Source organism: Notamacropus eugenii, chromosome 4 (genome assembly GCF_028372415.1).
Source record: "Notamacropus eugenii isolate mMacEug1 chromosome 4, mMacEug1.pri_v2, whole genome shotgun sequence".
Taxonomy (NCBI): domain Eukaryota; kingdom Metazoa; phylum Chordata; class Mammalia; order Diprotodontia; family Macropodidae; genus Notamacropus; species Notamacropus eugenii.
In genome coordinates, this window is record NC_092875.1 from 348,774,134 (window position 1) to 348,795,342 (window position 21,209).

Genomic DNA, 21,209 nt, shown 5'->3' on the forward strand with positions numbered 1-21,209 from the left:
CCAGTATATAACAACACACAACAGTGAATAAGAATTAGTAAGTTTCTTAAGTATCCTTTATTTATACTTTAATTCCTAATTTAAGTATATCTATATTTTGATAATATGTGATGCTAGGAAATTAATAGAGCTCAATTCCCTCTTACAAACTAAGAAATGTAAAATTTAATCATATTGTCCATTGATATTTTATCACTAAGATACAGTCTATTAGTTTAATGAGCTTTGTTGGTGGAGATGTAAACAGAAAGATAATTCATGAAAACATTAATTTCCTCTTCTTTTGGCATTAATCAGCATTTGGTCTTTAGAGATGAATTTACTGCCTTAAATATAGTATACACTAGTTATTCTTTTCCTCTGGCATTCACAATAGAATGACATGTTCTGGAGGCAGCATTCCTAGCCAGAGGCAGAAAGGGTTATCATAACATAATGCCTAAGGATGGTGGATTTGGGGAAAAGAGTAAATAATTATAGATACTCCTAGTAAAGGCAGACAACCAAAAAAGCAGTATCCAAGATTTATACCGATGCTTTGAATTTGAAAGTTGCTTAGATATTTACTGGACTAAAAGATTTGAGGGGAGTGATAGTTCAGATTTCAATAACTGAGTTGTGATATCAGTTTACTATCCCTAGTAGATCATTCTATCAACATTTGGACAAATTACATTTTCTTTGACTATATAGCCATTCAAAATATTTATAGCATTTTTTTCCTTAAAAAAATGACTTATTTTATCTTTCTCTGCCTTTGTAACTCATCAAAGCCAAATTCTTTAAGTATCATCTAGATTTCATTGTTTCATTAATTGGGTTCAACATTCTTTTGTATTTGGACAATATTAATTAACTATCAAAAAGAATGATAATATGCAAATGAGATTTTCTACATATTAACCATTGCACATTGAAAAAACACATAAATTACTATATGTGAGTGTATGTATACATACACACACATACAACCACACACACACCCAGGAAGAGCAGATAGAAAAATTGTGTTTCTGTTTAGCCTTCCTTTCTCATAACTAATTTTTCGATTAGTTCCTTCTAACATGATCACAAACACTAAGACACGAAAGTGAATGTAAGCCTGGCTCTCTGATGTAAGCATAAATAATAGTAAAATCTAATCAAATGAGATACTCTTATTAAGTAAATAATCCCTTAGTTTGGGAACTATAAAGAAGCATGCTAGGTTGGTGTATTAGCACAATAGTGTGCATGTTATCAAGAAAAGTAAGAGTAGGTTATCTAAAAAGAACATTGTACTGTGGAGCCGGGTTCTATATCTATCTATCATAAATTTACCTCTTTGGGTCTTCCTTTCATTAAAGTGAGGGAGTTGGACTCAATTCTCAAGGTGGCTGCTAGATACTGTGTTTCCTATTTGGTTCAGACATAACATTTGCTTCATATATACAAGAAAATCCATTAAAATAACTGATTTGAGAGATCAGAAGGTGAACAAATGAATGAAGTTGATCCCCATGATGATGTTTTGAGGTAAATAGTACAAATATTGAGCGTGGCTTTCCCCATTGCATCCAGTCTGTCCTTGCCTCCTGATCCAGAGACTGTTACAACCTGCTGTCCCAGGGACATTTGTAGGGTACTGATGAAAACCTCAATCCTCCTGAGAATACAGGTTCCTTTTATGGTCAGTGGGAGAGGAGAGGAAACTGAAGCCAGGGCGTAGGTACTCTCTTTACCATCTGACCCCCACTCCTAACCAATTTCTCCTCAGGGGCTTGGCTGGGATCTCCAAACACTTAGCGTCTAGAAACAGCTTCCTGATTTTGTACAAGTCCTACAGAGCATTACTAAGTTTCCCAACCATTTCAAACATATTTCCTGAGCACCTAGTTGATGTCTAGACCTTGTTCACATGTAGTTCATATATCTCTAAATGATTTATTCAGTTGAGCTAGATTCTCACTTGTGTTAAGATGAGCAGGGGTGATTTAAATTGATGGACTCAATAAAACCCTACCCTTACATTAGTTTGCTGTAATTTGCTCTTAGTGAGCATACTCTTCTAGTGAATATCTCCTCTGTTTCAAAGTGCTCACAAATCACCTGCTTAATAATGTGCCCTAGGATTTTGATGGGAGGCAATGTCAAACTCACTGACCTATGTATACTGATATCCATCATTTTTTTTTGAGACATTGACTTAAGCCTTGTCAAAGGATTATAGATCTAGAGTTAAAAGAGACCTCAGAGGCCCCCTCTCCCCCCCAATCTACTCAGGGAGATTTAAACCATGTTCTCATTTACCTAGTAGTAAGAGAGTAAGCAGGCAAGATTTGAATCCAGCTCCTCAAGATTCCAAGTTGGTACTCTTTTCTGTATGCCACAGTCTCCCCCTTTCTATGATTTCATAAATTTGACCAACAGTGGTTGTATGTTCATATATGTAAGTTCTTCCAGTATCCTCAGGTGTAGTAGCCTAAAGCCTGATGATCTGAGCTCATTTATACTGGCTACATGCTCTTCTTTTATGTCCCTGCTTAGGTTGACCTTTAAGTCTTTCTTAACAAAGTTTGATCTATCCTTTCTACTCTGAAGATCTCTCTTTTTAATGGAGAAAATGAAAACAAAATTGGATTTGCTCTCTCCTTGTCATCTGTTTACATTAAACCATCTGTGTCAAGCAATGGATGTCTCATCCTCATTTCCTCCAGCTCTGACTAGACTTTTAACAGTATTTTATGTTATGCTTAGAATATTCTATAAATTCCAGTTCATTATGGGCTTTAGCATAGCTAATACGTTCATGCCACTCCTTTATATTCATCCTTAGTTATATTTACCCTTCCTTCACCCTTCTCTATTTTGTACAGGTCCTTTCAAAACTGGAATTCATCAGAATGCTATGTGTGTAGACATATCAACACTCCCAGTGTTTACATCTTCATGTGTTAAATATCTCCCCCAGTGTTTTTTTGTTTTGTTTTTTTTGGTTGTTGTTGAGTTTTCTAAATCTCATTGAGAGGGCAGCTAGGTGGTGCAGTGGATAGAGCACCAGTGCAGGAGTCAGGAGGACCTGAATTCAAATCTCACCTCAGACACTTGACACTCACTAGCTGTGTGACCTTGGGCAAGTCACTTAACCCCAATTGCCTCATCCTGTGTCATCTCCAGTCATCTTGATGAATATCTGGTCACTGGATTCAGATGGCTGTGGAGGAGAAGTGAGGCTGGTGACATGCACAGCCCTCCCTCACTCAAAACAAAGTCAAGTGCAAGTCATGTCATTCTTTCTCTGATGGAATGGTCTTCTTCAGCAATGAAGGACAAACACAAATCTCATTGAGACCATTTGTGCTTGCTTTATCAAAAAACATTATGGTATAGTGAAAAGAACACTGGACTAAGAAATTAAGTTCAAACTTTCCTTTTACCTGTTCTAATTTCCATCTTTTTCAACTAAATCACTCAACCTCTTTGAGATTCTGTTTCCTGATCTGTAGAATGCGGAGAATGATTAGGAGGCTACCTTCTCACAGAGTTGTTGTAAGGATGAAATTAGATAAGCGGCAGAATGGATAGAATGCTGCACATGGAGTCAGTAAAATCTCAGTTAAAAAATTCATCCTCAGATACTTCCTAGCTGTGTGGCACTAGGCAAGTGTCTTAAACTCTAGCTGTGTAGTCCTGCTTCTTCATTGATAAAATGGGAGTAATAACGCCTACCTCTAAGAGCTGTTGTGAAGATCAAATGCAAGAGTATGCAAAATACTTTGCAAACCTTGAAGTGGTATATATGTTATAGATATAATATACCTAGAAGTTCTCTGTCATAATAAGAAATTGTATAAATGTATTCTATTATGGATTTTAGGATTGCCTCTTGAGTCAGGAAGACTCATCTCTCTTAGTTAAATCTGGCCTCAGATACCTATTAGCTGTGTGACCCTGGGCAAGTCACTTCACCTTGTTTGCCTCAATTTCCTCATCTATAAAATGAAATGAAGAAGGAAATGGGAAACCACTTCAGTATCTTTGCCAAATGGGCTCACAAAGAGCCAGACACAACTGAAATGATAACAAAAATCCCTCTTAAGCCATATTCCCTTGCCCAGGCTCATACTTATCTGTTGTCTAGACTTTTTTGAAATCCGATTTCCAACTTATATGGGTATATATCTGATTATGCATTCTCTTCCTCTACAATTTCGAACTCTAACATAATGCGGTAACTTTCAAGAACTCACTCATGTCTACATCATCAGACAGTTCTCTGTTGGTTAAAATTAAGCCCAAAATAGCAGTTCTCATTGCTTCCTTCACCTTCTGAGAGATTAAATTGTTGGCAAAGCAGGTCAAGAATTTATCAGTTGCTCCGTGTGGAGCATAATCAGAATTCCAGTGGATGTCTGGATTCTTAAAGGTTTGCCTTGGGCTTAAAAAAGATATTTATACATAAGTTTCTCTAACTGTACACTGGAGATAATGATCTCTTCCATCCTATATTACTGGCATATTGAACTGGCTGTCTTAAGGCTCTTAGAATTCTTGAAACATGTTGGTATACATATAAATAGATGGTATTTCAGAAACTTGGGCTCATAGCATAATATATTTAAAGCTATAAAGGATCTTAGAAGTCATCTAATCTGACCTTTCATTTTACAGATGAGGAAACTGCATCCTAGAGACTCACCCAAAGTCATACCAACCTCACAATTTAAACCCATGCCATCTGACTCAAAATCCAGCACTCTTTCCATTGGTGGGGCTTTTTGAGGTAGAATACATTTCCTCTGTCCTATAAGATACTTCCTTTCTCTGCCACCTCCGTATTTCCCTTCACTCCCTTTACCATGAATTAAGAACTCCCAATACCCTTCATTTATTTTTTTTCACCCTGATATGTGTTTCTATTTGTGTAGGAAATTTCAGGTGAGAAAATTCCCTCTATTAATTCAGATGAGCAAATGTCCTGCAATATAAAGATTTAAAGAATTGTCTGGGGACAATGAGAGGTTAAGTGATTTATCCAGGGTCACACTGGCAGAAGTACGTGTAAGGAAGGACTTGCAACTACTCTCTCCATTATTCCTTACCTCTAGTTAAATGTCAATCCATGGTGCTGAGACTCACATCCTCTTTTGTACTGCCAGACTTGCCTTTCTCTCAACATCAATATTTGAAGAGGATTTGGGGTGCCTGAACTGCATCTGTTTAGCCTCATTGTTTCTCTTCTAGGCCATCTAAAGGCTTAATACTTGACTCACCATTCCATGTATACTTGTGGTAAAATTGCATCTCCCATTCTCTGTGCACCTTCTCCTACTAAATGCAATACAAAACCCTGGGTAGAATGAAGGGAACCTGATTCTCTTACCTTTTGAATGTCCCTAGGGAAAAAACAGCCTAGCAAATGTCACTGTAGCCTCAACTATTATGGATAAAATTGGACAGTTCTTAGGAAGCAGGAACCTCCTAAGCCTACATGTAGGTCAGTCTAGGCTTATTGTGAAGAATATTTTATTTCTGGGACAGTTGTTGACGTAATGGGCTATGTTACAATTAGGAAATTTGCTATCAAACAGCATGGCCTATTAGAAAATATTTTATTTTTCTCCAGCTCATAACCCAGTGGATTCTGTTGGAAGACAGAAAATACCTCTACATGGAATAGAAATGTGATGGGAGTGCTTGATTTTCTTTACTTAAAAAAAAAAATACAAAAAGTATCTCTATATCCTGTTGTCTTCATTACTTGAATTAATGTAATAAGAGTCTAGTCTCTAATTAAGATGATATTATTTCATGTTTATATAGCACTTTAACATTAGCAAAACGCTTTCCTAATAGAGTCAATTTAGCAAGCTGGAGCGGAAAAGATGAGAGTTCAAATTTGGACTCAGACACTTATCTAGTTACGTGAATCTCGGCCAATCATTTAACCTTTGTCTGCTTCAGTTTCCTCATCTGTAAAATGGAGATAATAGCATGACCTCCCTTCTAAGATTGTTGTGATAATTAAATGAGATAATATTTGTCAAACTCTTAGCACGTAGCTTTGCGGCTGCTTGGTCATTTTGTTGCGGTGTCTGACTCCTCCTGGAGCATTTGGGTTTTTGGTTATTTTGTTTTTGTTTTTGCAAAGATACTGGAGAGGTTTACTATTTCCTTTTTCAACTCATCTTACAGATGAGAAACTGAGGCAAACAGGGTTATATGACTTACACAATTAGTAAAAATCTGAGACCTGATTTGAACTTGTAAAGGAAGATGTGTTGATTCCAAGCTCTATCTACTGCACCCCCTACTGCCCCTGCACAGAATATGCCCTATTAAATGCTTCTTCACTTTCACTTTCCTTCCCTTTCCCATTAAAAACTTATCATGTGCAAGTTAGTGTGTGGTAGTCAATTAGTCTAGGAGTCCAGAAACACCTGGGTTTAATTCCCAGCTCCTACACATACTGGCTGGATGATCCAGGATAAGTCACTCAACCGTTCCGGGCCTCAGGCAACAACTATCTAAATTGGTAAGTTGGAACACTATTATAGATCTTTCTTGGTAAGAGGAGGTTCTACACCAGAAGTTCCTTATACGAATGAAATAACAGATTTGGTTAAAAAAATTCATAAGGCCCTGAACTAGGTGCTGAGAATGACAAGAGAAAGAAAAAAAGAATACAACCTCTACTCTCAATTAACTCACATTTTACTCCAGGTTTCTATAAGTTATGCTGTTATACCTGATGATATGGACCAGTACAACACAACAATACAAGTACAGCAACAGCAACAACCCACGGGCCTGTATACATTTTTATTGGCCTATCAAAAATTTATGAAACCCTTCCAAACTTTTTGTTGTGGCTTTAGAAAAATACTAAATCTTGAAAGATTCCATCTCGATTCTTATGAAAACATCCACTTCTCTGCATTGCAACTTCTTTGAGTCTTGGCCTAGTTTAGTCCAATTTATGATAAGTGGCAGCTAAGTGTCTCCATAGGTAGAACAGTAGGCTTGGAAGCAGGTAAGACCTCAGTTCAAATCCATACCCAGACAGTTACTCCCCCAGGTCACTTAACCTCTGTTTCCCTTCATTTCCTTATCTGGAAAATGTGGATTATAATAGCACCTACTTCCTGGAGTTGTTGTGAGGATCAAATGAGATAATAATTGCAAAGCACTTAGCAAGGAACATAGTACGCACTCTTTAATGTTATTTATTATAACTAATATGACTATGGAGCAAATGTACTTGTATGTTCATATTAAGGTTTATCTATATGTTTTATTCAGTACTTATTCCCTAGTACCCTTACATATTATCTCTGGGTAAAAGTATTAGATCTTATACCTACACTTTTATACTAATATTTTGAAATATCTATAATTTCCCTCTCCACACATTGTAAATTATAACCATTTTAAGATTTGGTAATTGGTCTTTATTTGAGGAAAAGGCCTTCTTTCTTTCCTTTTTTTTCTTCATTTTTGCCTTTGTAGCTCCTGTACCTCGCACACAGCAGACATTTAATCAATGCTTGTCGAATTGAATTGAACTGAATTAATCTTCCTGAGTTAATTTAAAATTTTAACATATGTTTCCCAAGTTAATCTAATTTGTATTTATTCTTATTTGCATATTGGCTCCTTTATTAGATTGTAAGCTCCTTGAGGGCAAGGGACTGGGTTTTTTTTTGTCCTACTTTGTATACCCAGTGCTTAATAAAGGGCCCGCTGTAAATACTTGATAATGCTTGTTAACTTGGCTAGTTCTGCTCCAATTCATTAAATCTGGGAGTCAATACAAAGGTTATTCTGTGCATCATCTCTTTAGGTCAACCAGCTGAGATTCTTGACCTTAGCAGAAGTTGAGTTTCTGTACCTGATTGCATTGATATCAAATTTAAATTAGAGGCACATCTCATTTTCTTCTTACTTGTGAGTGCATCCAGTTTGGTTGGAGTATGACAAGATTGTTTTGTTTCGTTCTGTGTAAAACACAGTCACAACCCTCCTTCACTACCTAAAGAGTTGGTACCCAGTCTCCATATACTGAGGAACCTGTTTCACTATTGCTGGTCTGTGCCTGTGTATCCAGAGATTGGGATTCCTTTCTGTTCTCCTCCTATTACATTGTTTCATACTAGTTGATGTTTTATTTATGGAGAAAATAAATTGTCTGGTTTTGTTTGTGTGGTTTTTTTTTTTTTAAACAGTTCTTTTTTGTTCTGGGCAGCACTGCTTTTATCATACAAATAATATATTAGTTCTGTTTCTAAATGAATTGTGTATTGACCTTTGCAAGTATGCTGAATATTGCTAAATAATTCTCCTTGTTTGGAAAAATGTATTTAGTTTAGCCATTAATACATACTGTCATAACCTTTGTATTCAGAACTAAGTTTATTGTACTACATTTTAGATATGCTGTGGGTTTGCCTAGTAACTACTATGAAAAACTGGAGTCTGAATGGATTTGTTTACGTCATTGTGAAATCTCATTGCCAGTTTAAATCCTCAATTAAAAAAGAACTTTCTATCAAAGAGAGGCCACCCAAGAGACACTTGGCATCCCCATCACCTAGAAAGGAATGGAATATCTCTAATCATTCACCTTGGCTGAGAGAAGAAAAAGAAGTATCTGTGAAATGGGTGTAGTTGAGGAGGAAAGCAAGGGATAAGCACCAGAAGACTTTAAAAAGCCAATTACTTTGCTTTACTCATTTTGTTAAAGGAAAAGCTAAAGAAAATGTCAGGGAGCAGTTGAAAAATGACAATACTATAGGGAGTTGTATGCATGTCTGACAAGGTCCCTTTTACTGAGTCTTCTGTCTGGTGATCATTTCTTATTTATCCTGTGTATAACTTGCTTTGTATATCTATTTGCATGTCATCTCTTCCATTGGATTGTAAACTCCCCAAGGGCAGAGACTTTCTTTTTTCTCTTTGTTTTGTATCCCTAGGGCATAACACAGTGCTTGGCATGTAGTAGGAGATTAATAAATGTGTATTGATTTGATCCAATTTTTATTTAATTTGAAGTGGATGCTGTGTATTTGGAATGGTAGAATGAGTTTTCTTATCTCAAGAAATTTAGCAGGTAGACAGTGTACTTGTTAAGAAACAAATTGCAATTCCAGTTCTGAGGTGAACTTCTCTTATTGCTGCTGACTCGTAGTGTAGTTTGTGAGTCAAATGGAAATATGTAAAAAGGGACTTCTTAAAAATCTAACATATAATCTAATACTTAAAATATAAACCAAGAATGGGTACATATGCATAATTAAATAACACTTTAATAATTAAATGCTGCATAAAAATATATATCTTCAAAATATTACAATAGTGTATTTACTATATTTCCATAGCTCATTGTAGATAACTATTTTTGAATTATAATCACCAGCTTAGAAAGTTTGATTTGCATCACAAATGCAAAATATTAATTAAATAGAAAATGTATATTGAGAATAGATTTTATCTTGCTTTGAGGGTTAGAAGAAAATCATTAAAAAATTTAAGTGTTTAAACCAATACTGAATTTTAAAAAAATTTCTATGTTAGGCCTCCAAGAAACTATAGGAATGGACTCTCTGGTATGATATATTCTCATGTATAGGCTACCTACTGTTCCTTTTACTCACAGAATAAGGAAATAATATATTTTTTAATTAGAATTTATTTTAATTAGTTTTCACAGCTTCTCTATTTCAAAACAGCTTAGATTATTAACTAAAATGAAGGCATCCTATTAAGGAATGGGGATGTGAAATCTAACAGGCAGTTCTCGCTTAACAACAAGGATCACAGGCGGATAATAATAATGATAAAAAAATCAAACATTTATGAAGTATTTATGTTCAAAATAATTCATTCTCATTAGTCACCTGCCCAGTGTTGTGTGTATGTTTTTTTTAGCATTATTTCGCTAAAATAATACAATACTTATGGATATTTTTAATAATATAATTTTTAGAACATATTGAAAAAAATAATTCTCCCATTAGAGCTTAATTATTTTCCTACAAATTTTTTAGTTCAGAAATTACTACCTTATCCCTGAGAGTTGGAAAACCAAAATAGAATAAAAACAAAGTGAAAGCTGCTTTCTTTTCATTTTTTTAAGATAAATGCTAAAGGATAGACAAATTGCATAATTGAGAAATTTAGTACAATAGAAGGTAAAGTGTAGAAAGATTGTTTGGCAAGTTTCCTAGCCAGAGATCTTATTTCTTTAATAAATGGAAACTGAGCAGCAAAGCATCAGCAACAATTTAGGATTGGCTAGAGATGGCCCCAGGCCAGCAACCAGGAGAAGAAATAGTCTTTGCTGCTGTTGTCTGTTTGTACTCTGGGAATTTCGCTAGAATGAGATCCAGGAAGTGCTGTAAACTAGGGAGTGCTATTCAATTGGTGGTTTCTAATAGTTGTTAGGAACTATTCGGCTAGTCTCTTAGGATAACCCATTGAAGATCTGGTGACCCCTTAAAGTAAGAAATATATCCACACTGACAAATTACAGATTCATGAAGTTATTGTAATCTATAATCTTGATTTGATCCCTAATTAATTTGCTATACACTGCCAGAAAAGATACTAGAGATTATGTTCCCTGCATCCAAAAAACTTATAAAGTCCCTGCTTTCTGAGATTTCATATAAATAATTTAACTATATGTATATTATACATTTTAAAATTAACCATATGGTAGTTATATATATGTACATGTAGATATATGCATAGTAATGGGGGTATATATGTGTGTATATGTACATATGTAAAATATTTCAATACCTTAAGAATCATTAGCCAGAACACTCCTTTCAAAGAATCAATAAACAAGCATTACCTACTATGGTGAGTCACTGTGCAAGATACTAGGGATACAAACATAAGAATGAAACAATCTTGGTCCTCAGAGAGCTTACATGTTACACTTATATATTAACTAAGTGTAACTTAGTAGTTTTCAAGAGTTGCTGTGAGAGTACCTTGTAACTAAACTAGTGTTAAACCTTTCCAAATTTAGTTGTGTAGAACATTAGGCAACAGACATACATAATCCATCACTGAGCTCATATTTGAGAGCTTTCTAGCTTGATAAGATCTGCTAGAATCAGCATTCCATTGGTATAGCCTTCACTTGCAGTTAACTATTAGGCAGCAAAATAGGACTTTACTGTAGGATGTAATGATAATAATAATAATTAATACAATAATATATGAGGATATAAAATTATGTAGTATTACATTAGATACATAGCAGTATATCAAGTTTAGTGTTTTTACTCGGTAAAAAAATTAATTAAATTTCACATTTATTTCAATCTTTTTAATACCATTGTGAGAAAAAGAAAAAGCAATTTATATTTCTTATTCTTCATCTTTTTGTTCTCAAAGAGGCCCAAAGACTTCACAAAGAAGATTTCTTAATTTGTATGTAAATTTGATTTAAGTGAGGCAGAGCTGTGCGAAGTCATCAACCTCACTCTCTCCTCCAGTGACAAGACAAAAGTCAAGATGACTGGACATGGCCTGGAATGCAGTGGATGACCTTGGCCTTTCTGGGCCTTTTGTAGGCCTTAGTTTGTCTGAGGCAATGCCCATTCAATAACTAATGGCTGGGTAAAAATTGAGACAAAAGATATTGAAATGAACAAATTTGAAGTGATCTATACAAAGTAACATAATAGCAAAATTTATACTGGAATCTAGTCTCTTAACTCTTTGTCCAGTGCTCTTTTACTAGCTCAGTATACATAATAAGAACTAAAATATTGTCACCAGTCTATTAAATTTTTAGCAGATCAACCACCCCTTCTGCTGTTAATATAACATTGACTATAGGTTAATGGAATCTTGACATATCTCCAAAGTAAAATATACTTAATCACAAATACATAGTACCATAAAAAAAAAAAAAAACATAGAAATAAATACCTGACAGAAGAGTAGAGCTTTTCTTCTAATCTCTAGTCATCAGAAATGTTTCCCTGGTTTTATCTTTCCTTTTCAATTGACCTTAGTACAAAATATCATGGGTATCATACTGCAAAATCAAGCCTAGCTTTAATCTCTTTTCATTTACATTATATACAGATGCTAGAATAGTCTTGCTGAAACAAATAAATAAAAATAAAGCATTCTCTTTTCTTTGTCTTTCCCATCATGAAATGACAATACCGACAATGACTAAAATCAGGGTAAAAACCTATGGTGGTACTCTGCTTTCAAATTATGATGTGTTGACTGTATCCAAATTTGGAAACATAGCAGGGACTCCTAAAAAGATTCAAAATTACTAAGAAGAATTTGACTTTACCATTCACACAGGAAAAACCAAATGGATGAAGAATTCAAATTGTCCAACTAGAATATACAATTAGATTAACAAGCTATTGAAGTTGTCCACTAGTCAACACATTCTGATCCAATATTAGAGATGGAGAGTGATCTAGATCAAGCATTAAGTAGGAGAAACTAAGCAGGATTGCTGTATTTAGGAAAATAAGTACCACTTTCATTACCCACAAACTTCTCTCTTAAATAAAAAAACCCTCATTTTTAATGCCATTTTTCATCTAGTGATGACATATTACAGAATCATTTTATTGCAGTTTCTCTGTTTGGACATCAAAAAGCATATAGTACGTAAACTAGTGTTTGAACAAGAATTCCCTCTAAAACATATCCACCTTTCATCCAGTCTTTGCTGGAAGACCTCTAGTGAGGAAGAAACCAAACTAGCTCATTGCACTCTCTGATAGCTCCAATTCTGCTAATATAGGATGTTTTCCTTACATCAAAAATGCTCTTTCTCATTGTTTCTAACTCTGGCCTCTCACTTCAAGCATAGCAAGTCTAATCCATTTTTCTTACAGTAGCACTCTAAACATTTGAAGATGGCTATCATATTCTCACAAATTCTTCTCTTCTCCATGCTGAGCATTCCCATTTCTTTCAAATGATCTTCATATTATATGATCATGAGGTCTTCACTGTGCTGGTCATCTTTTCCTGTACACTCTCCAGTTCATCATTGACTTCCCTGAAATATGTCTCTTGGATCTGAACATAGTACTTTGGAGGTGATCCAATTCAACAGCATAAAATGAGACTATCCTTTTCACTAAAAACACCAATTCTTTTTCAGATTACCTACTGTTTTAGACAAACTGCTCCCATTTCGGACTTACGAAGGTGATTTTTTGAACAAATGAATTAAAATTTTACAATCCTCTCTATTAAATTTCATCTTAAATTTAGTATCATATTCTAACCAGTTAAGAGGCAGCTAGGTGGTGCAGTGGATAGAGCACCAATGCAGGAGTCAGGAGGACCTGAGTTCAAATCTCATCTCAGACACTTGACACTCACTAGCTGTGTGACCTTGGGCAAGTCATTTAACCCCAACTGCCTCATCCTGGGTCATCTCCAGTCATTCTGATGAAAATCTGACCACTGGATTCAGATAGCTCTGGAGGAGAAGGGAGGCTGGTGACTTGCGCAGCCCTCCCTCACTCAAAACAAAGTCAATTGCAAGTTATGTCATTATTTCTCTGATGGTATGGTGTTCTTCAGTAACAAAGGATGAGCACATACAACCAGTTAAGACATCTTTGGATTCTGACCCTGTCATTCAATATACTAGTTATCCTTCTTAACTTTGTGTCATCTATATATTTGATGAACATACTATTGATGTCTTTATCCAAGTCACTGATTATTTTTTTGTAAATGTCTGGCTATCTACACTATAGATTTTTTTTAACTTAAAAAACTCTTTAAGTACTTTATTATTATTCCTTCAATCACATACAATGTTAATAAAGATGTTGAATAGCACAGGTCAAAACAAAGATTCCTGGGATACTCCACTAGACACCTTGAAAGTTGACTTCAAATCATTAATGGGAACTCTCATTAATGGGTCTAGTCACTCAACGTCATCCACAATTGATTATAATGAGCTTCATCAGGAGCTTCAAAAGTACCTTAAGATAGTTTTATATATTTGTATATTTTCTGCATGTGTGTGTGTGTATGTGTGTGTGTGTATGTGTGTGTAGATATATCTGTATAGATATATAGTTATTCTTGATTGATATAATTTAAGCAACAAGGACTGTTCCATATTTGCCTTTGTATTCTGAGTGCCTACAGCATATTAAGCTTTTCATTCCTCTACTCAGGAAACTCCTTATTACCTATAGGACATAGGTGTGTATAGAGCAGGGGTTATGTGCTGGCACAGTTGAATAAAGCTCTATGCATACCTATGATTTAGGATCAAATATAAACTGTTTTGTAAGGCATTTAAAGATCTGACTTTAACCTATTTATCCAGCTTCATTACACATTATTCCCCTTCCTGAACTCTCCAATCCAACCCAATTCTTCATCTTACTGCTCCTCATAGAAGACATTCCATCCCTTTTCACTGGCCCATGCTTGGAATACACTCTTCTCATTTCTGCCTTCTAGAAATCTTATTTTTAGATCCAGCTAAGGTACCACTTGTTCTATGAAGCCTTTCCTGACTCCTAGCTGCTAGCAGTGCCTTCCTTCCCACACAAAATTACCTCATGCTTATCCATATAAATGGCACTATGGATAGAGGGTTAGACTTGGAGTTAGGATAAGTTAAGTTCATACACTTAACTGTATGACCCTAGGCAAGTCACTAATCCTTTCTCAGTCTCAGTTCCCTTATTTATATAATGTAGAATATAAAGTAATATAAAATAATACCTACTTCACAGGGTTATTGGAAAGATCAATTGAGATTAACTTATTTAAAGTGCTTTATAAACCTTAAAGTGTTATAAATGCTAGTTATTTTATGTGTATTTAAGTCTACATACATAACATATATGTACTTTTATATATGTATAAGTGCATATATGCAGATACATATGCATAGACATATACAAATGTGTGTGTACATGTACATGTCTAAGTGTATACAAGATAGATACATTTATTTATTTGACTACCATCTATCTGTCTGTCTGTCTGTCTGTTTATCTATCTACCTACCTATCTATCCCTGTAATCTTCCCCAAAACAGTGATAAGATGGAACTACTTGAGGGCAGGGATGACTTTTTGTTTGTCTTTATGTACATACTAGTTAGCACCGTATTTGCAAGTGGGATACCCCTAACCAATGTTTGTTGATTGATGGATTTATTGATTGAACTTGTTACCGCTAATTAATATATCAACAGCTTCACTTTCTATAGCACTTTATAGCATACAAAGCACTTTCTTTCTAACAACTTCCTGAGGCACTTAGTGAAAGCATTCTTATCTCCTTTTTACATATAAGGAAATTAAGGCTAAGAGAGGACATACCCACTGGCATAGTAAGTAGGGAAATAGAATGGGGCTCTATACCATCTGTATTTATCCCGTAAATATCCTGTACTTATAACACTCTAACGCCCTGATCAGAGAGGGGTGATAACTCTCAGTTGTTCTTTGTACTTATATTTCCCATGACTGGTATATAGTTCTTAATAAATATCTGTTTATTGCTTGAGTTGTTGAAGGATAGGTCAGCAAAGCCAAGCTTTGGTAAATCCTTCCAAGTTGGAAAGACTTTAAGCCTGGGACTCTTCATGGTCTTTAAGGTGGTCATATGAGGACTAGCCTAGATAAGTTAGAGTGACATCACCAGGTGGACTGCAGAACAATGAATGATTCAGCTAGGGCACCTTACTGAAGTGCATCTAAGGTTTTGATGCTGCTTTGGCAAAGGGAACACCTACCTTTCAATCATAGATCCTTGAAGGATGCCCATTCACCATTGATCTGGACAAATGTGTGTGTGTGTGTGTGTGTGTGTGTGTGTGTGTGTGCGTGTGCGTGTGTGTGCAGTAAGTAAAGATATGGAAGGTGTGCTATTTACAGTCACATATGACTCATTTTGAAGAGCTTTTACTGTGAGGTGATAAAGAGTCCCATTATTGGCATCAGAGTCAGAAGAGCTAAAGCCTCTATGAATGTGAAGAACAAAAAGGAGAAACAGTCTATCTCACTCTTTCAATTACTTCCAAATGTGAATACAGAGTCACTTCACATGCAGGGTAGACCAAAGAGTGTCCTGTTCTCCCTGACCCCCATTGGGTAGGGAGCATGTAGCATCTAAAGCCCATGTCCTACTTATGCAAACTTGAGCCTAGGCTTGGGCTGCCTCCTTTTCATGTTTCTTCTGTTCTGATCTTTGGCAAACTAGAACTTATCCTGAGTTGGATGTGTCTATGATTTGAGAGTTTAGAAGTTTGCCGGTCTCATCAGATTGGAGTCAACTCATGGTTTCTTTCTAAATACATCTACTTATTCATAGGCTTTCCCAACTCTACAACTATTAAGGGGATACTTAACCATCTATTGTTACAAGTCCCTCAGCAATAAGTCACAGATGGCCTGAAGTCCCTCTACTCCCACCCCCCCCCCCCCAAAAACACCCAGTATACTTGCTCAGTTGCCCTGATGATGTCTGAGCATGCTCCATGATGGGGGTGAGGGTGGGGTCAGGTAGAGATGATCCTTACCACCTATGTACTAGGTATAAGTCAAAGAATATTGACTATAGATTAAGAAGAGTACCTTGGTTTGAGTCCTTTACTATTCCTGTTACTTAACAAGTCACCAAAACAAGTCATTTAACCCTTCTAGACCTCAGTCTACTCATGTTTTGAATGAGGTGACTGACCTAAATGATCTTCAAGTCCCTCTCAGTTCTAAATACTATGAATCATTGCTCGGTAAGAGATGTTCTTCATTGACTGTCTATGTATTTTGTCTTCCCAATTAGATTGTAAATCTTCTTAATGGCAGATACTATCTCTTCAATTTCTGCTATATTTCCTGCTCTGCACAGAATCTTAGGATCATAGATTTTTAGGTTGCATCTAATCCAAGCCCTTCATTTTATTGATAAGGAAACTGAAGCCCAGAGAAGGTAAATCACTTCCCCAAGGTCACATAGGTAGTAACAGAGGTTGAATCTTAATCCAGTGAGAGTAAAGGATAACCAATGGATAGTAAGTGTGGTATTCTGGGACACTTGTGATATCGAGAGAAAGTAAGGAAGGCTCCCACAGAACCGTGTGTAGATTCTCTCATGGTACTTATTGGAAGACATGGATGGTAAAGGATCACAGAGACTGGGCAGGCATAAGTGGTTTGTGATCTGCACCAAAGAATATCTATATCAATGAGATATCAAACAGATGATTAGAGAGTTACTCTGATTACAATAGGCAAAAAAAACACTTAAGACTTATTGGATTTGTTTTATTTTAAATTCTGCTTCATTTCTTCCCTTGGAGATCCTGAGTATGTTTGTTCATGCTAATTAACTCCATGGTGATACAGACCTTCATGCCTGTAGTGTCACCCCCCCCCCCCAAAAAAAAGACCAATCTTTTTGAATTTGAATTTGGATGCATGACAGTTTAAATCATTTCCTGCAAATATCTCTTGCTAATAACTATTGCCTAATAGTTACTCCCAGTTTTCCATGATTTGAAATGTATTGGCCCTGTTTCCAATAAAAAAGGGCTCTCTGGTGCACAACTGGAGTATAAAATCCTCAGCCTCATAAAGATAGACAATGTATTTGCTTGAAAGGAAAAAAAAGAGGAAATGAACACATCCCATGCTTCTGGGCTCCTGAGGGCATTGGGAAGTCTTCAAAATCAGGGAAGGCTGTATTACACCTTAGGAGGCCTTAGAGCAAGCAATTTCTATCAAACTAACAAAAGAAGCCCCAGTCAACAATTCATGTTCTTCATAAGCTTGTATAAGAGTTTACTTTTCCTGAACAGACTTTCTTCTTCCCCCACCCTCTGAATTCATCTGAAGCATGAGAGACAGAGCTTTCATATTATTTAAAAGAAGCTAATAAGAAAAGACACTTATAAAGCATTTAAATTCCAAAGCCAAATATCTATGGTTTCTTGTCAGTGTATCATTGGTAAGTTGCTTTTTAATCACTCTATTTGATATTTGAGATGTGGCAGTAAAATGTTTATATTAAGAATTGTACAGTAAACCTCCAGTTTAGAAGCAAATTAATAGTCTGGAACCGTGAGAATCTGACTATATCTGAATATTGATGATCTCACTTTCAGAGTCTCTCTGGGATTGGGGGTGTGAGGTGTTGATCATTGCTCCTTACTGATAAGCAAAATATTTCCAGAGCGTGAAAAATTCTGTGGTGTGTGAGAAGGATAAACCTTAATCTGCATCAACACACTAACTTCTCCTCTGCCATTTGCATTGAAAATCAGGGAGAAGTTATGCTAAGCTCTCTATTATAGCCTCATGTATGTGAAAGGTCTTCCCCTTCATTTGAATAAGGCCTCTTCTGCATGTGAAAAAAGCACATTTAAAAGGAACTGTTCCTTTAATTAGGATGGCATTTAGAAGCAGAATCCTTAAATGTTCACTTTTTGTGATGCTAAATGGAGGAGTATTTTCCAGGGTATTGTAGCAGTCACTTTCATTAGGCATTTTTATTTTTATTTATTTTTTAAAAGGAAAGGACATGCCTTACAACTAAGAGCGGGAGGAGTAGATTAATATGACTATCTAGATTATGGAAAATTTAAATCAGCGTGTTTGATGAAATGTGGGAAAATGTTTAAATGTAGGATTAGACTTACAATATAGGAAGCAGTCAAGGAGATCAAAAGAAGTCTGTCCAGAAAGTCAGACTAAAAAGGGAGGAAAAATCTATTGAGTGAATTCTTATAGCTAAATGATTAAAGAGTGTTTTTAATATAGTACATCCAATCTGACTTTAAAATAAAAGTAAACACTACAGACAGTGCATGAATTAGAGATTGTATTCATTTCTGATGAAAGCAAAGTGGCTGTGACTGAGGCTGAGCTAGAGCTAAGTACTTAACTGCTCTGAGCTCACTCAGGAAGCAGTACCACAGCTCTTATAAGTAGTACCCTGAAGAAGAATCCTAAATCTAGCATGCAGCATTCTGTATGAGACCCAAGGTAGCTGATTGACATCTATATGAATATGGATTTCTTAAATCCATTTTTAATTCCCTCCCCCTTAAAAAATTGAGTTAAACCCTCAAGTTTAAAGCAAACCTTGGGAAACGAGAGCATATTTAATCTTGTGGCATGTTGGTTGCTCAGTCCCAACATCAAAAAGGGCCCCCAAGATCCAAACTGAGGCAGCTCAGCCAAGGCGCTAAAACGAGTTTCTTTGAGTCTTTGGTGAAGCCATGTACAGTATTTCAGCAGCAGAGCCAAACTTGGGGCCTTCTGTATGTTGCTATTGCGGAGGGTTTTGGGGTTGTTTTTGCCAGTTTACAACCTGGCTGGGTCATTTAGTGTATTCAGAGTGCTGGAGAAACAATACTTATTTCTTAGAAATTGTTGAAGTTGGAGAAAGCCAGAAGTAAGGTGAAGGACTCAAAGCCTCTCAGTGCTTAAGTGCTCAGAGCTTTGAGAGAAACTACGTTTTCATTTCTGTAAGTAATCCTCTCACTTCTAGTATTTTATTTGTTTTTTGGTTGAACCATTTGAAGTCTCTTTTTTTCTTTTGATCATCACAATGTAAATGAAAGGTCTATGATTAGAGGTTCCATGTCTATATTGTAATTCAGAAAATTTTTCTCCCTTTTATTTCACCATGAGCATTGCTTTACTTGAATGAAGTGGGCTTCATTTGCTACAAATCACAGTCCTTGGGAAATATTTTAATTTTTTTCAAGCTTTTATAACCATCTTCATACCTACTTCCTTTTATAGTTTTTGAAAATGCTACTTCAAAGTGTGTACCAGTAAAATCATCTCAAATTTTAGAGGCCAACCATATTAGATATTAAATGCAAACAAATTTATGAAGGAATTAGATTGCTCGTTTTTTCTTAGAAAATATTTAGGCTACATAGCATGTTGAATGTAGGTTACCTAGGAAGAATTCTCTGGGCAGGTGTTAGGATGCCTCTTTTTGCTTCTACAGGTGGTTCATGATGGACCTTAGCAATCTGCATGAACATCCTTTCAATCGCTTCGTTTCTTCAACTCAGATGTGAAAATGAGTATCCTAAGCAAATGTATTCCATATACAGAGATGGTATAAAGATCAGATCATTGAGATGTCATTTCATGACCTGCTTAGTCTCTTTAGAAGAACACTAGATGAAATATTTTAAATTATTTTTATATCATAGATACTTAATGAACGTACTACTGTGACTAATGGGTATGTGATTGTATTTGTAAAAATGTATGGAAGAGGGTCCTTTCAATGTTGATGTGTTTTTTTGGGAGGGGGAAATGAAAGGAGTTTTCTTCTGCTCTCATTCTTTGCTTTCCCTCCCCACCTGTCTGTCTGTCTGTCTGTCTGTCTGTCTCTCTCTCTCTCTCTGTCTCTCTGTCTCTCTCTCTGTCTCTGTCTCTGTCTCTGTCTCTGTCTCTCTCTGTCTCTGTCTCTCTCTCTCTCTCTCTCTCTCTCTTCTTTAACTTTCCCTCACTGTCTGTATTTGTCCATAGGACCTTCTTCCCTTCATGTGTCTTGTACCCCTTAGAGACAGAAGGGAAAAGTTGCTGTTGTTTAATATTTAAACTATGTTTTAAGGAAAATGAGGTTCATTGATGCTCTGCTATTTGGTTTAAATTTTATCATCTCCTACTCAATGAGAGTGCCAGGAGTACAGGAGAGAGGAGAAGTAAAAGAATCAGCCCAACTTGAATTCTGTCTTCTTCTCTTCCAGATATTACTCATTCATTTCTATCCATAATAAGACTTCCTAGCCATCTCCTACTGAAGGTATTCTTTTCATTTTTGTTTTTCTTTTTCAGTTTTCAGAGATAGACCTGGTGGTTGCATCCTGTCTGAAGAATCCAGAGTGATCCAGAATACTGTCTTTAGGTCATTGAAGTCACCAAATCCTGATCATTACATCACTAACTTTTTGAGAATAATTGGAATGCTCTTAAGTTACTGATTTACATGTCATTTAAAAGATATAATAATTATTGCAGGCATGTTTTGAACATGACATTGTATTTGGCTTACATGCCTTTCCTTAATTGTTTAGTTTTCTGATGAACTTGTTTCTTTTTAACCTTCCTGATGACATCATCTGAAGTGCATGCAGATGTGGTTCACAAATGTTACTGCACCAGATTTGCAGGTTTTCCCCTTAGCCTGTCTTTTACTCAGGGAGAAAATGCTCT

The 21,209-nt window shown here is 35.8% G+C and overlaps 1 long non-coding RNA gene across 1 annotated transcript in view; it reads left to right on the top strand.

Annotated features, from left to right (window-relative positions):
- Positions 1 to 20,974, top strand: part of LOC140501575 (uncharacterized) — a 66,677-nt gene extending 45,703 nt beyond the window's left edge. The window contains exon 3 of the long non-coding RNA XR_011966244.1: positions 20,832 to 20,974. This is a non-coding gene — a long non-coding RNA (uncharacterized lncRNA). The remainder of the gene's footprint in view (positions 1 to 20,831) is intronic.
- The last annotated feature ends 235 nt before the right edge of the window (positions 20,975 to 21,209 follow it).